This window comes from Battus philenor, unplaced genomic scaffold (assembly GCF_028537555.1).
Source record: "Battus philenor isolate CCGP_79_NKW_IND1 unplaced genomic scaffold, ilBatPhil1.0.hap1 SCAF_8, whole genome shotgun sequence".
Classification (NCBI taxonomy): domain Eukaryota; kingdom Metazoa; phylum Arthropoda; class Insecta; order Lepidoptera; family Papilionidae; genus Battus; species Battus philenor.
The window spans coordinates 5,321,491-5,337,615 of record NW_027181748.1 but is presented as its reverse complement, the minus strand read 5'-3'; the positions used below and the strand labels follow the sequence as shown (position 1 = coordinate 5,337,615).

General features: G+C 30.7%; 1 protein-coding gene across 2 annotated transcripts in view; it reads left to right on the top strand.

The window, feature by feature from the left end:
• The window catches only part of LOC137931674 (uncharacterized), a 220,260-nt gene that overhangs the window by 59,096 nt on the left and 145,039 nt on the right, over positions 1–16,125 (top strand). Inside the window, exon 1 of one of the 2 annotated variants that reach the window (XM_068775158.1) lies at positions 6,811–7,202. The exons of the other annotated variant lie outside the window; for it this stretch is intronic. The gene's annotated coding sequence lies outside the window, so the exon portion shown is untranslated. Of the gene's footprint in view, positions 1–6,810; positions 7,203–16,125 lie in introns of those variants that run through there. 2 annotated transcript variants of the gene reach the window in all.

Genomic DNA, 16,125 nt, shown 5'->3' with positions numbered 1-16,125 from the left:
GATTTACGTCGATATTTCGATATATGTTTATTATGAAGTATATGCTAGTATTCGATCAATAATTTAAATGAATTATATACGGCTATAATTAATCATCAACACCATTTCAGCCGCAGGATGTCTACAACTGGACACGAAGATACTTCATAAATTTCCTAAAAGACTATTTTGAAGCGGCTTATATAGAACGCGAAAAGTTACATTTTTTCCCTAAAAATAAAAAAAAAAACTTCGCGGAATAAGGTATCAAGATGTCCAAGAAGAGAATGTGTTATTCGAAAATCCTGGAAAAGACATCGGACAAGAGGAGTGCTCACATTTTTTCTCACAGCATTTTTGTAGCATTTGGCGATGCATAGATTGTCAAGAAAACTGTTTTAGAAAACAATAAATTATTTGTCAGTTGATATTTAGTATAATTTCTGATATTCTAAAAATTTTCAATGTCTTCTACCGTATTTTAGACGTTATCATTTTATAATTACCGAAACGAACACAAAGATTTTCAAAAACAGATCGAAAATTTCAAAAAGGAAACTTGTTTAAATAATGGTAGATTTATGTGTCAGATATTAAAGTTAAAGAAAAGTATAGATAACAATAAATATAGATTCCGTTTATTATTCGAGGTTCCACTGGAAACATAGGATAAGTCTATATCCAGAACATCGTACGGCTAAAATAATGATTATGGTGATGTTTATTTGATGTAACCACAGCTGATTTTGCAACCAGTTTTTACTTGTCTTAGCATTGCCGTACTAGTACCGACTTTCGTTGAACCCAGTTGCGATATTAATGATTTTTTTCTTATTCCCATTTAATACAAATATATTATTGTCAATTGCTATAACAGCTCTGTACTTTCTGTTAATTGACAACCTGATAAATGGCACCGGTTTTAAATGTAGCGGTGAAAGTCGAAAACTTTGCATTGATAAATGCTGGTTTAGGCTAATCTATGCAACATTACACAAATACATTTAAAATTTAAACACTTGATGTAAACTCGATAAAATGCTGACTTAATTTCACTCTGTATGTTTTACTTTCGTTGTACTAAAAAACATCAATATTTTCGTGCTGTGGACTAAATTTGGAAAGTGAAATAATTTGAAAAATAATTTGTAAAATATTTTGTTAATCATTTGTATTTTTTAATACGGTTATCATCGTCATCACAATAAATATTATTTCATTTTATGCTATATAATAAGAATGCTATTAGAGAATTCTTTTTTCAGTTCACGGACCCTTCCGTTCCGTGAACTCGGCTCCGATGAATCTGTAAAAGCCCTCGAGGTAACAGTATCAGCATCGAAATAATACAGAGAATTAACTTAAGAAGTAGTTTGGTCTGCTAATATAGACCAATTTTACAACGGTTTTCTAACCCTAAGCAGTTATTTCATTTTATAAAGCCTTTTTTAATAATAATATATTAGCGTTTACATAATAAACATTTTCCGGCCAAATTGAGCTTTTCTTGTTAAACTCACCCGCCATCTTTTCAACAAAACCAATTTTTGTTGAAATGATACTATTAGTTAAAAAATAAATAAAGTTAAATAATGAAGAACATTAATTATAACTTTGTAGCGATTTGTGTTGTTTTACACTTATTTGAAGTCGTTTCATCGTCCTGTTGACTCAGGTCGTTATTTGAGTCACATTAGTCATCCCTCTTCCGATATACTCACGCTTCGAAATCTAGCTATCGTATCACTTTGTTTATTTTTGTTGTTATATAATTAGTTATGATTAATTTCAATAGAATTCTTGAAATTGTGTTTTGAACATTTGATGTTGGTTTAAAAAATAATACAAATTGAATACATTATTATTGTTACCTATTAAAAATTTTTTGTGAAGTCTCTAAATTCCTTTTTAAAGGTTATGGGGTATTATCACGAGACTTGCTTATTCATTTATTTATTGTTTTGTTTTGTTTTCTAGCTCAGGTACGCGTCAACTTGATTCATGATAATATACGATTTTTATGTTATATTGTTTCTGGTTTTACGTATTTTATTTATTTGGTAAAATTTTAATATATTTACACACTTTAAACTATATATGTTGTATTCATAGTAATCATACTTATGTATATTAATGTATTTATTATTAGTTACATACCTTTTTGACCATATCATATAATATATATTATAATCTAATTTATCTTGTATAATATCTACGCCGTCTACCAGCTACAGTTCTTCTTTCCATACAAGTTTGTTTGTAAGAAGTTGCCTCGAGTGATAAGACTCTATTACATTTCATCTTGTTATCACAACTATATTCTTTATGATATAACGTGTATGTTTAAATTAAAAAAAAATATTAAAATGCAATTGCATTACGTATAAATTATGAGTAAAAAAATTAGGTGATAGAAACAAAACGCCTTGTGTGTTTTGTGTGAGCGGTTTAGCAGGGGGTAATGTTTTGATATGTCAACGTCTATCATATAGATATATCCTCCTACAAATGGCAATGTATGAACATAATATTCAAATTACTTTAAATTTTCAAAGGTACATTTTAGTTTTAGAAAAATATGTTATATTTATAAAATAATCTCGTGAATAGTAATCGTTTTTAGGTCAGTTTCAATGATGTAAACAGTAGTATGGTACGACTCAAAGCCGTTCAAACAGGGCATATCGAATCGTAAATAACTTATTTACATTTTTGCAAACCTCTGATTGATTTCGTGCAATTAAATTCATATTAACCATTAATCATTCAATAAATGTTTCAACTTGCATATTTTTGTTTTAAATTATGACAATTTGTGGATTTCTAGGAAGTAAATTTGCGTTCAGACTAATATGTCATTAAAAAATTATAACGTTGCGTAATTAACGCCCGCAAATTTTGATTTAAATTTAATTGTCTGCTAGCCATACTTATTGAATATTGTGAATAAGTTGGATACCAGAAATACGATAATACAAAATATTTGACAATTTTTTAATTAAGTTTAATTAATTAATTAAAGTTTATTTAAGAAATTTCGTGTATTTTGAAGTTCAGTTTAAAATATTAAAACAAGTTAATATTAAACCTACAGGGTAATTGGTTATAGGTATAATAGCTTTACGGAGGTATACTCACTTGCTGTTTATTAAATATTGTACACCCTATTGACCAACGGTAGCTCAGCGGTAAAGGTCTGAGACATGCGATTGTAAGTTGCGGGTTCGGCTTCCGAGATATAATCTCTTATAATTCACACTTTGTGCATTAATTACATAGAATCGCCAATGCACATATAAAAGTTTCCAGAGGATGGGCAGCAACGACTGCGTACCCTGAGACCTCACCGCGATCGGCAACCCGCCTGCCGAGCGTGGCAATCTTTGGGGGAGGCCTATGACTTGCAGAGGGTGTCTATGGTCTGAAATGACGACGAAGGCATATCTTAAAATATTTTCAGAAATTATAAATAATTTAATAATTTTAGAAAATTCGTTTAAAAACCGTTTTCAAAAGCCTATACCTAAACTATTTGCTAAAATATTTTTTGTTTACTATCTTTATCTTTTATATCTTCTTTATATAGCTATATCTTCCCTGACTTTGAACTGTTAGATGTTATTTACCTGACGTATTTGAATAGAAGAAATAAAATAGAATAGGATATCGGTATAAAAGCTTTAAAGTGACAAAATAGCTAAACATTCAACCCTTTAAAGCTTTTACATCTATAAACACCCTGTGTATTAGTGAAGAAACTCGTGATGTTATAACTGAATAAATAGACAAGCTCATTTTAAGTATGAATAAAATGCAAATACGTCGGTAGAAATCATTTAATAGTATAAGATTTTATAAGAAATAATCACATGAATAAAAACGTGTATTAGCATATTTATTATTTATTCTTAACATTCTGTGTACGTCGTCACGTGTTGTGTTTCAGATGAAAATCTTAATATAAATAAAAGACAAATGTTGCACGTATAATATTAACAGGGGCACTCACGATGTTGAATATGCACCGAATAAAAGCAAGTTATTTAATCAATCGTTTTTAAATTACTACCGAAAGTACAATTTTAAAATTATTTTATTCGAAATTAAGATATGTATATTAATTTTTTCTTATACTCTTATATCCATTCTTTACGAGATTCATTTTGTATTTTTTCTACAAATTAAAATCCCACTGAGTTAAAAAAACGAGGAGAGTAAATATTATTGCGGCATTGTTAACACGCACATGAAATCACGTTTTATAGTTAGTTAAAGAAAAAATATTCCTTTCAGTACCTGTGTTTGTTGTTCAGTTAAAACTCAAGTTATAATTATAGATATTATTACACAAATATTATGTGGTGAAGTAATTAATATTTATTTCCATATACTTTCTGTTAAATTAAAAACATTATTTCCTGCTGGATATAGGAGCAAGAATGGAATAGGAGCAACCGATTCTATTCACTCGACTATATTGACTACTTTTTATTCGTCGACGGACCTCATCATTGTCTGCGGATTATTTTATTGCTAATGGGATCTCGTGTAGAATTTTTGAACTTTAAGGCTCGTTGAGCAACTGTATGTTTGCCTATGTATCATAGTACACGTACACGTACAGTAACGTAAAATTAAATAGCTAACAGCTGTTACCAAGTATTTACGACTAACGACTTTTATAACTTTATCGGCCGAGTGTACAAGGTAATACTGCAAATAACAAATGTACTCGTTCGTGACAAAAGTACAAAGAGTTTTGATTTAATTATTGAACAAATTATCTATTTTAAATACGAAAAAAGCCCACGTTTCTATGGATGACTGATGTATAAAAAGTTATTAATGTGACTAAAAATGCCTGAAAATAAGATATAGCTCATATGAGTAGCCGATTTTCTTAAAGATTAAAGCGATATCCACTTTAGATTTACTTGTTACAATAACGTATCACACTTATTCTATAAATAGTTACCAACTATTGTTAGAAGAAACCGCAAAACCGCAATATTTCTTAGTAACTAAATCAAATCAATTAAAATACTTTGAATGATCCTGCGCGTTTAATATAAATATGCTTAAGTAATTTCGAATAGAGGAATGTTAATCGTAAAAGCGATATTAAAGTAATAGTAGAAATGAACTGTACACAACTTTATAAAAAGTAACAATGTTAACCGATCAGACCATAATCATAAACGAATAGGTTTATTAGCTAGGCGATTAAATAGAAGCGGACTAGGGGCATCCTTAATCGTTATCGGCAGTCAATCGGGACTGATGACGTTGAGTGGACACCGGCCAGATTTTCCGCCGCGAAGCCTTCGACCCGTAAACTCGATCGAAAATGTAATTATCGCTGTAAACAATGGAGACGCGGGCCGGCATTCGAGCGCCGAACGTCGCACGAGTCGCACGCGTGCCGAATGTACCGCAGCAGGTACGAAGTTATCGAGAAAAGATCGTGCTCGTTTTGTGCCTTATCGTGAAGTCTTAACACCTTTTTGCGCTAGGTTTGAGTCGATACCCATATTCACGTTCAAAGAGTGATACATAAACAGTCGTAAAGCCGGTGCACTTGACGCGCGGATGGTCTTGACATTGCGCGCGTCTGATATATTTGTAAGTTTAAATTTGTGATTTCGGGAAATTGTGACAGAACAGGCCAGTGTCGTTCATTGCTGCCGACAATTTGTTATGAATATTCATTGCTTTTGTAATTTTTATACGGAAAACGCTGCTATCTGCTATTATTGTTCTCGTATCATTGTTATGGTGATTCGATATTTAAAGTGCTGAGGCGTAGCACGCAGACCGTAGAATGAGTCTAGATTAGCGGAAACGACGATTCAATTAGCCTGTCATTTAGAAGTTATCTTATTCTTGCCGTTGGAACGTGAATGTAATTTGTTTAACCAGTGGCAATTCGCGTTGCGATTATAGCGGTTTTGTTCTTCAGGAGGCTTTAATGAATGGTGTCGTGTTTGAGAAATGTATCGTAAGTCAGTTGCTTTTTTCTCTCCCATGTTCAAGGAGAGGCAGTTGAAGCGCGCGGTTTTCCGCCGGTCACGTGGTAATCGACTACGGCTGGCCGCATTCAGACGGACGAACTTGAATATAATGTACCGTGAACCTTACAACGTTTTATGAATGCTCTTAGAAAAATGGAACAGTCATGTCTTATGCATAAACATCGATGTTTTCTTAAACTTCAAAAAGAAGATATTTTTTTATTCTCATAATATAGTAATTATACAGTAAATTTAAGTATACGATAGCGTTTGTAAATCTAGTTACAATCGTTTAACATGGAATATTGCCCGTATATTTGCAACATAAATTTTATGAAGGTTTTGCATTTTTCCATGTAAAACAACCTTGACAGTAGATAAACCGTCTCAAATTATATGTTTACTCATCTTTGTTTAAGACTAGATATGACGAATCTAAAGTAAGCAGTACAATTTCATTTAAAAAGTCACCGCAATAAAAAAAAGATTACAAAGCGGTAATCGTGAGGTTATTTTAGTGTTCTTCTGTAAATATTACAATTTACTACAGGAAATAACAGTTTTCCGAATAAATAGCAATGACTACGATAAACTTAGATAAAGAATTTCTTAAAAAAATATTGTTCAACTGAAATTGTAGAAAAACGAATTCTATTTACAACAAAAGCTATTTTTAATTACGAAAAGAAATAATTGGTGCTTAATTTTTTTTTATCTTAAGTTCTTTTTCAAGTGTATAATGAAAACGGTCAAGCCTGATATAAATTTTCTTGTAAGTTGAAAGAGACTGAACATGTTCTAAATTTTACATTTTTTTCGTAATTCTCCATCAGGAATTGAAGGGAAGTCGCTCGTGATTGTCGCGCAATCTTCGAACGACTGTAACATTCATTCGGAATAATTAAACGAACGGAAGAGGAAAAATATCCGCGTCACGGTAACCGATAGCTGCACGATAAAAACAACAATCATCCAGTGCATGAAAAACTGATTGATGACGATTTTGCTTTTAAACGGCCTAATTTGTGAACCGTGAAGCCAGTGTTCGGACGCGACGAGTCAGATGCAGTGATTATGATTGTGAAATAAAATAATAAAATAGCCGTGTGTTCGTCGCCTTGTGAAGTTCTTGCGGAAAAAAACTGGAGCTCGAAACGTATGAGGCGTCAGTTCTCGTCCAGCTGACAACAGATGTCATACAGGACGAAGACGGTAAGTTACATTCGCCGATCTATCACTTTTACTGTCTATTATCATTTACTATTTATGTTTACAATCGTTTTATTTGTAACATACTTCTACTACGTTGTAAATAATTTACATTTGCATCTATAGTGAACAATTTACAAAATTTATTTACAAAATTTTTGTATCAAAGTAATTATTGAAACAATATTCACTTAAAATATAAGTTTAATATTTTTTTTATTTTATTGATCTAATTTGGTTCTCATTAATCCTGGTTCCAAATTTATACGCAACCTATTTATTTATCACCACTATTAAACTTTTAATTGTTATAAAATACAAACAAAACAGCTGCATTCATGTGAAAAATTAAGTAAGCAGTAGTAGGTTAAGCAAGTAGAATATGAATAATTGTAATTAATATCTGTTAGCTGAATACTAAAAGCGATGTTTCTCTTGATACAAGCATTTAATGATTGAAATGGAATTGTTTAATGCAATTCCTCGTGACTTTAACACACAGAGACGATATAGGATAAGAACTTAAACGACGCCATTCTTTGTACCTTTAAACAATTCCTTTATTACAATTTATAGAAAACTTAAATTTGTACCGCTATTTCGAGTTTACATCTTGATTTATTAAAACAATCTGTCAAAAATATTTTTGAGTCTGTTATTAACGTACTGTAAAATCACGTATAAATGACAAATGTAAAAGGAGATCACTTTCAAGAAATATTTGCTTAAAGCTGACATGATGCAGGCCTAGGCAGGTTTGCCGACATGTAAATACGTCATAGCGTTATTCATAGTGACATCTTCAATAACGTTACAAGCCGGTCATTGCAGTGCATATTGGTTCGCGGCGTGCATTCACGGGTGTCATGCGTCTCACACTCGATATGCAAGGCCATGGCATGTAAAGGAAATAAGCCCGCTCAATAAAATCTAGTTTTATATGGATCCGGAGAATGGAGAGTGGAACGGCGTGTCTCGCCGTACTGTAATTGTAACGATAAATATATATATATATTGTTGTTTTTGTTGTTGTTATGATGCCTTTTCGCCTTGGATCCCTCTCATAACTATTTTTTTAAACTTTATTAGGTTTCAATCACTGCTTTCACTAACTACAATACTATATTCTAATAATTATACTAGAAAACTAGCTCCATCTAATCATGACAATTACATAGTGAAATTTATAAATCTCTACGTGAAGTTTACAACCTTTTATTGTTGAAACTGGATTAAATGTGTTGAGATTATATACGCCGATAAAAAATAAAATTATATTCTTTATAAAGTATACAAGCGTAAACATATGCAATTCGAAGTAATTAGGTTATTTCTAGGAAGAAACAAGACGTCAGAAAAATTGTATGCACAGTTTATTCACTGTTTTTAATTATTTTAAAGTTCTTTAGGGATTTACTGTACATTTCCACTACGGTGGGTTTTTCTCAGGTGAATGTAGCCGTTGTTATTTGACTTTTCGAGAATATGTTCGACATTTCAATTTATGACAAAAATCGACTGATTTTACTAGGTATCAACAAGACGTGTTCCGTGTTCATCAATATGAAAATTTTTGTTAATGAAAAAACGTTACAGCCCTCAATAAACAATTAAAAATTTATTAAAAGTAAATACTTATAAAGCAACAGCGTATAGTCATAAATTTAAGTAAAATAAAATAAGACAATTTATTAGTCTTAAATATTACATTGAGATAACAGATTATCTATCCATACAAAAGGCTTTTTAAAATTAATTTAATTTAATATCTGTTAAAATGTATAGTATGCCATTAATAATTAGTGAAGGTCTTATCATCGTTTCATTATTCTGTATTCCTTTATTACTTTTTCATATTAAATACGAAAAAAGTGTATTTAAATTTTCACACAAAATAATAAACGAAAAACGCCATTTTTATTAAAGTTTTCGATAAAACATTTTCTTCTTCTCCTTTTTTGATAGTCTTATTTATATTAATGTAAATAGTCATACAGTCATTAAAAATGTAAATGTTGATTCGACGTAGATTTAATATTTCATGCCTTTAAATATTTCCTGCGTAATGACAATATGTATGGTATGACAATGAGTCTTGTCAATCACGTAAACGCAAAATTATATAGGAAACCACTACGGAACAAGATCTTTCCTAATAAGGAAGCGGATCAACGAAATACAAAGTACAATCTTTCGGATTAACTTTACGTTGTACAATGTTTACGCGGCAATGGAATAGATAATGTTTTTACAAGCCATTAATATATTATTGAGTTTGTTTGCTGAGTCCATAATGGAATTTGTTTTTAGGAATTTTTAACGTGTTGTTCGATTCAGTCTTTCAATCAACCTCGAAAATTTGTTTTTCCGTTTTAATCTAGATTTATTTATTAACATTAAGTCGTTATCAATTTTTTTATTTGTCTTTTAATACTTTGTAGCACACTATAACAAAAAATAGGACACTGCAAAGTATAGAATTACGTACTACATAGTATATAAACACAAATACCACAATAAAAAATATGTTTGTAAACATATATACAGAAGATACTGGACGCAAGCCGCTTCCAATCGGACCTATTGGTAAGTTATAGATAGCCTTATTTCCAGCAATGAATGTCATAGAATTAAAATAATGATGATGAAATGTATATTGGTTTATATTATCTTATAAAACTATTTCACGTATAATGAGGCGAGAAAAATGTATACCGTATATCTGAATTTTGAAAATATTTCAAAAAGAACGTAGAGGAAAATTATTTGAATGTATAAACAGGTGAGTTACTGGGGAATTTATGGGAGAGGTTAGTGTCCAGCATTGGGCGTCTTATAACTGAAATGATGAATAATGGTTATGTTTACTGGTGATTGGTGTCTCTCGAAAGGCACCTGGATGACTACCACTTCATGCTTGTAAATATTAATGTATATATATATATATATATATGTGTGTGTGTGTGTATATGTATGTATACCATTTTGAAATTAGTGAGCCATCAAATTGTTATATGTTAAAAAAAGGTTCGCGGCTATATCGTGGTAACTTCTCTTTAATTACGAATTACATAGTGTTTCAATCTCTACCAGTCAACCTAAAGTGGTGAAAAGAAAACAAATATGTAGGTTTGTGAATATTATAAAAATTGTTATGTAATACCAAATAATTATGTAATACCAAGTAATAAATCGTTCTTACGTATAGTGTGTATATATAATATCCTAATTAAGTTTGTGTTTATTAGTAAATATTAAAGATAATAAGTAGTAATTAAGTTAGTAATTAATTTTTTTCCTATGATATTGGCAAACCTGTCTATTCGTTGTCTTTTCACTACCATGGGTCGATTGGTATGAAATGTCTATACAGCTTAAATCTGCCATTACACAATGTGAAAAAATAGTGAATATATAAATAAATAATACAGTGTTGTGCTAAAGCCTTAAAATACCGAGAACTAGTTTGACGTTACATCACACCGGAAAATGTCTTGTCTTTTTAGTAAATAAACGCGATGTCAAAAATAGACTTAAGTTTTGCACAAATTAAACAAACCATCCAGATGTTCAATAAAGAGCGACCTTGTCAATAAGACTGACTGATGAAGACGGAGTGTAATACGATACGCGTTATCATTTCACGTGCTTTCATGCGGTTCGGTGTTCGCGCTAAACCTACACGTCGCAAAATATGTACGACAGTATTCGATATTTTAATGCGTCACAGTTTTTAAAAATAGAATTTATTTAAAAAAAAATATAAAAACTGTGACGTCTTTAATGTACTGGAAGCAAGAATATTGGAGGAAGAGTTCTTAGTGTAAGCGGTAATAGCCCATTATTAACAATGGTTGAAATTAAAATGTTATACTTAAAAGGTATTCATTAGCTTCGTAACATAAGTTTGAAAAAGTAATATAAGCGCTACGTGATATATAAAGTTATGCGTTGTACTTTTTATTTCAATATTTATTTGTTGTTGAATTAAATATGAGAAAATAGTTAAGGAGTACGATAATAATTTGTTTTTAAATAGTACGTAAGGATATAGGTGATTGAAAGTTTATTTTGTTTATGTTTAAAACTGGAAATCCTATTGTATTAAACAGGGAAACCAATACATATCTTATTCTTAACTGTCTTATAAAATTAATCTAAAAAGTTTTATGTTCTGCCAGTCTACATTTATAAATTAAGAACCGCTTTTTATCTTTTTAGTCTTAAAAAGCTATTCCAAGGTTAAATGAATGTAACATAAAATGTTTGGTAATGGTTTTTAAGGCCTAATGGTTTTTAGTCATCCGTGTCTTTATTCCACACCCCTAAAAGCATTTTAGCGATGGTGCCCGCCCACGGTGAAATAATACAATCGACCTTGATTCTATGCGTCATTGCCTATCCCACGGGCCATTTCACTGGCCCTGTCAAGGCTACGCAAATTTGGAACACACTGGTTTCTGGTTTATGTACTTTATTTTGTTATAAATAACTTTTTACGCTAATTCGATTATTTATTGAATTAAATTATATTTTGTTTAAATAATTACATTTTTTTAAAAAAAAGTTCCTTACTGTATAGGATTGTTGTAATTGATCTTTTTTGGTATCACAAAAACGTGACGCAACCTTCTAGTTGGTTTAGTTTCTATGAAAATGTAGGAAATTATTTGTTTCTCTTCGTTTCATAAAATTGATAAATCATTTATATGTATAGCTGCGTAAGTTTTACAATATGTTCCCTCCGAATCACCATGAAACTCATTTAAAAGTTTATTAAAGAAAATATTGTAAAAATTGCATTACAGAATAAATGATAGTAAAGCATAAATCGCTCTATAACTATTGTAATAATTATAATTTTAAAGACAATTGAAATAAAAACAAGGCTGTATTAGGTGTGAACTCTCTTTAAAAAAGGGCGCCTTTGAAGCTATCGTTGCTGCATTTTATAACTTAATGTTTGCCATTACATGAGAGCCCAATTTAATTCTATTTTATATCAAACTGGACTTTTCTGTTTCCTTGCCTTTTGTTTCTAATAAAAAATAAAGGGTGTATAAACACATTTATAAACAAAAAAACCGGTCCCTCATTATTTTTTTAGCGTTGTTCGTTTTGCTAATTGCTTTTTATTGATACTTTAAATAATCAATTTAATTAGATAATAATATCCAATAATCATTTTTTTACAAAACTTATTATTCGTAGCCATAAAAGGTTAATCGCTTCTAGCTAATTATGCTACTCGTTAAAAATAGCTAATAACCTTTCGTACCGTAAATTATCTAATAAATATCTCGAGTCTTTTTTTTATTAAATGCTGTAATGTGTAGTTGTGCTTGTTAATAACGACGGCCATGTGCAACGTGGAAAGGCCGCGCTGTGACTCCTGCATTGAACATTTAGACGAGCTGTAAACGAAACACTTGAATCTAGTACGAGGCCGTTCTGATCCTTGTCATTTCTTCTGAATATAAATATCAAAGACATAAAAACTAGAATCTTAATTCCGAGAACACGCTACTGACAGGGCAAAAGTATTCAGGTTATGAACTGCAGTTTACCTATTTAGTTATGACATTTGAAATAAAAGCGAAATACGAGTTAACTAGATCGAAATATGACTCAATTAATATGCTTACCTACTATTAAAAAGTTTACTTACTATTTAAAAGTTTCTTACAATACCTTTTCCATTTATACGTTATCTATATACCGTTTTATTGTTTCCATAGACAAATTTGTCTACAGACAGAGAGATTGCCTGTGGGTATCGTTTTTAATCGTATAACCAATCACCCTGTATGCCTACCCCTATGGATGCCCTTTGTAAGGAACAAACCTCGCATGCAAGATATCTATGGGGAGATGTACCATATTCGCCAGGCGGTTTTGCGACCGCAGTGTGGTATTATGGTACAAAGAAGACACTGCTGCCAATCCTTAGGAAAGCTGCTTGTCAGCAGTGGTAATTAAATGTAATTAATGCATTAAGTGTAAATCATTTAAAATTGTATTCCGGGAATCAAATCTGCGGCCAATGATAGCAAGTCCCGGTCCTTTACTGGTCGACTGTTGTACATCTTGTGTACATAAATCTATTATATCTCTATGTAAGTATTTAATAGAATCAATTTCGTGTAATTTCAAGGATGCAAAATAGAATCTTGGTGAAAAATACGACTATTTGTTTTCAAGAATCGACAATCTTTTAAGTAACCGCCTTTGTATTGTAATCAAGTAGTCATTGAAGTGGTTGATAGTACGATTGGTTTTATTACAAAAGCCACCGCGCGCTCTAATCAGTTTCACAAGGGGAATAGTCGATTGTTTATTTAAAATAACTCAGGGGGAAACCAAGGGATATGACAATGCCTAGTAATACCTAGATCTATAAGTACACGAGGGTTAATAAAGATAAGAAATATACAGTTTAGCAAAACCGCTGATTGTTATTATTAAAAATTATTCAAGCGAAAGCTTTGTCGTCTATTCTCTCGTTTAAGGACATCGTATCTAGTATGTTAACTAGATAGTAAGTTGACTTGCTTACAAAAATGCGGTTCAAATAAATTTACTATGACTCTATTTGACAAATAGAATAATACAATAGAATCATAAATTACTAATAAATCATTTAAAACTTATAAGCTTAGATGAGATATGATACTTTTGGTATGTACAGGAACGATCATTTAATTTTTACAATACTGTGGTAATTATACCAACCTTTGCATTTCCCGTCTTTTTTGTTGAATTGGAAGCGATAAAGTAGTTGCAGCAATATTATTTATAACAACAGGTTTTCTGTATATAATGAAATTTACCGGGGAATAACCTTATCAATGTAGTTTACTTAAATAAATTTCGTAATCTAATTACAACATTACCTAACGTACAATGATTATTTAAAAAAAGAAAAAAGTTTACGAACTGTTGGATGAATGTATAAAGCGTCTTCAAAAGAATATTGTATTTAATTTTATTACATATAGTATTTGATATTTGTAATTTTTATTCTCGTAACAGTGGCCTGTCTGTTTCTTTAAAAAGAAAGAAAAGTTGTTACTGAGATAGAAAGTTTTAGGTTAAAATTGATATAATAAAATATAATAGAATTAAATATGAAAGGTGATTAATGTTTACTTAACTGTTAAGACATCATATTAGTCATTATCACCTCCATTATCCTCATCAAAGATTTTTATCGTGCAATATAGTACATTATATTTCAATGATAACATAATTAGTAGAGAATAGTTTATTGTAATAGTTGTTTGCTTTTCCTGTCCGCGTGTAATCTGTCAGTTGTTCGTAGTATTGTATATATGAAGCAGCACGTCTCACAATAATAAAGTATAATTTGTTTAAGTGTTTATTATTGTATTTACTTAGAATATAATTATGATAATTAAATTCATCTAAAAATTGTTATTCAATTCTCATGAGCAAAATTTGACTGTTACTACTAGTTGCACCTAGTAAGTAAGATTGCATGTAAATTTTCGTCGTTCCAGCCCTTAAATGCCCGCTGCAAGGCATAGGCCTCCCTTTAGCTGTCTATGGGGGATATACTATAATCGCCAAGTCAGGCAGGCGGGTTGGCGATTGCAGTGTGGTAGTATGGTACGTAAAGGACCCTGCTGCCATTCTCTAGAAACTTGTTTGTGAATTATGCATGACTGTATCCCGGGAATGGATTGTGAGTCTCCACTAAGCTACCACTGCTCGGCAATGCGTGTAAATTTTATAAAACTGAAATTCATATTTTATACTGTTTGATTGATCATTGCTAACGATTTGACCTTCCTCAATACCCTCTACCATTTCTTGTCCTCTCATTTTTAACTTGTGGTGAATAAATGAACCACTGCGGAATGCTATGGTGCATCGTTTTTAACGCGGAGACCCTACCTTTTCCTACCTTACTAATATTGCCGACTCAATATTTCTAGTTTTTTTTTTTACAAAAGCCACAACGAGTTTTTGAATTTCATTATTTCGAAATTATAAACACGAAATTATAATGATATGGTCAAAAGTGAGAACGGTTTAAAAATTTAAATGAGTTGTTTTGTAAAAATTCTTTTTTCAATAGATATAAAATTTGATTACATAAGTCACTTGGTTATTTGTTAATAGACGTATAAACTAATAACATTTTTAAGTTTTTTTTTAGTGCACTTAATTAAACAAATAGTACATATAAACAAAATATAAAAACAAATTATTCGTGTATATAATACAACGAAAAAATCCTATATCTGAGTACACAGAACATGTACGTTCTGTGCATAAAGTTTGATTCATTAAAAATTGTTAAAATTATTAATGAGAGCAACTGTTGACTTTCTAGCCGGCTCCTCACAATAAATCAGCTTTGCGAGCCAGTAGTAGCTTAATACTTATAATGGTAAAATAATCGATAATACAAAAGCGTATGCAAATACGTATTTGAATAAAATGATTTTGAATCTGATTTCCTCGTTTATAAGCTCAAGTTAGTTAATTTTACCTGAAGCATATCGATTTTATATAAAGTAAAACTGATTGTAATTGGTACATATAGAAAATTGTAGGTTGAACTTGGTAATTATTAAGAAGTCTTATAAATATTGTTTGCAGACACACAAGCAGAAACACTAGACAACACTCGACACGACTGTAACAATCTGTCAAGTGTTTGTGCGAGCTACAAATATGTACTTAGTGCATACTTGCGTAGCCCTAAAGTCTCTAATTTTATTGTTATGCCGAAACCTTTTTTACTAAGCTCTTCCATTTTTTGTCGTTCCATTTTTAAATATTGTTTTTTTTTTTACCTATAAAAAAATACCTACATTCATATTTAAAATAAAATTTATTGTTATTCGTACACAGTAAATATAATTGTGACATCTAAATATATGTAATACTCTTATAA